The sequence below is a fragment of the Herpailurus yagouaroundi genome, unplaced genomic scaffold (assembly GCF_014898765.1).
Source record: "Herpailurus yagouaroundi ecotype Mexico unplaced genomic scaffold, PumYag 210, whole genome shotgun sequence".
Lineage (NCBI taxonomy): Eukaryota > Metazoa > Chordata > Mammalia > Carnivora > Felidae > Herpailurus > Herpailurus yagouaroundi.
This window is the reverse complement of record NW_024412441.1, coordinates 22,918,773-22,920,466: the sequence shown is the minus strand read 5'-3', so window position 1 is coordinate 22,920,466 and position 1,694 is coordinate 22,918,773. Positions and strand designations below refer to the sequence as shown.

The window sequence follows — 1,694 nt, the reverse complement described above, 5'->3', positions numbered from 1 at the left end:
GGCTCCACACTGACAGCACAGAGCCTGCTTGGGATTCTCTCTCTGTTTCTTTGTCTATCTGTCTCTCTCTCTGCTCCTCCCCTGCTCACACATACTCACTCTCTCTTTCTCTCAAAATAAATAAATAAACTTAAAAAAAAAAAAAAAGATTTGAGTGCCTTAAACTTGGGTTTCCTCTCTCTCTCTCTCTCTTTGTTTTGTTTTGTTTTTTTTTAAATATGGAACGCTTCACGAATTTGTGCGTCATCCTTTTGTAGGGGCTACGCTAATCTTCTCTGTATGGGTCCAATTTTAGTATATGCGCTGCCAAAGCGAGCGCGGGTTTCCTCTCCTATTACACAATTCGTGTTCGGGCATTCCCCTGCCCTGTGGGAATGGGGCTTGGAGAGCCTACACGGAAATGACGACAGTCTGGCTACTTCTATCAGCTATAACAAACGAGATCTCCTCTGTTTCTGTCTTGGAGTTTCACGTTCTCTGTCAGTAGAACGGAAACTAACTTGTTAACTTGCAAGTCGGTTACCCATATGGGAGAAAGTGAAATTGGATTCCCACCTGAAACCACACATCAAAATCGATTTCAGGTTGATTAAAGGCTTAGAAGCAAACGCCAAATAATTAAAACTTTAAGATGACATTTTAGGAGCATCTTTATGACCTCAATACAAAGAAGAATTCATGCCATAAGAAGTGGGAATTGTAATAAAAATTGATAAATTTAAATCTTTTAATACTGCTAATTTCTATTTATAAAAAAGGCCATGATCGTGGTGAAAAGATAAGCCATTAAATGGGAGAAGATATTGCTAATCCATATAACTGACAAGGGAGTAGTATTCAGAAAAAGTAAAGAACTCCTAATGTTATCAAAAAGAGAAAAACAAATCGATTTTTTAAATTAAGACAAATGCCGTGGAAGGACATTTCACTGAAGATATATAAAAAGGCTCTTAAATACATGGAAAGAGGCTCAATCTTATTTGGAACCATGGAAATACAAATTTTAACTACAATAAGATACATTTTCCCACCCACTGAATTGTCAAATATTTTCTTAAAAAATCAGTTTATATCCAGGGCGCCTGGGTGGCTCAGTCAGTTAAGCATCCAACTTCGGCTCAGGTCATGATCTTGTGGTTCGTGAGTTCAAGCCTTGTGTCAGCAGGCTCTGTGCTGACAGCTCAGAGCCTGGAGCCTGCTTTGGATTCTGTGTCTCCCTCTCTCTGCTCGTCCCCAGCTCACACTCTGTCTCTCTCTCTCTCAAAAATACATAAACATTTAAAAAAAAATTTTTAAATCAGTTTATATCCGACATGGAGTAGGGTGTGAAATATCAGAAACTTCACTACTGGTAAGAGGGTAAACTGATACACCTTTTGGCAAAATGTTTGTCATTACCATTTAAAGCTGAACATGAGCGTACTTTCAATCCCCACGTCCAATCCTACCTGGTTGCACAAGTGAACCAAATGATGCTTTTGAAAATGTCCATAGCAACATTGTTCATAATGATAAATCTTTGAAGGGTACCTGGGTGGCTCAGTCGGTGGAGCATCTGGCTCTTGTCTACTGGCTTGGGTCATGATCCCAAGGTCATGGGATTGAGCCTTGTGTTGGGGTCCATGCTGAGCATGGAGTCTGCTTAAGACTCTCTCTCTCCTTCTGCCCCTCCCACTGGCTCGTGTGCTCTCTCT

At 40.4% G+C, this 1,694-nt stretch overlaps 1 non-coding gene across 1 annotated transcript; it reads right to left on the bottom strand.

Moving 5' to 3' along the window:
• Positions 1–212: 212 nt before the first annotated feature.
• LOC121016504 (U6 spliceosomal RNA) lies at positions 213–319 on the bottom strand. The gene has a single exon (XR_005784318.1). It is a non-coding gene; the product is annotated as a U6 spliceosomal RNA (small nuclear RNA).
• Positions 320–1,694: the final 1,375 nt, after the last annotated feature.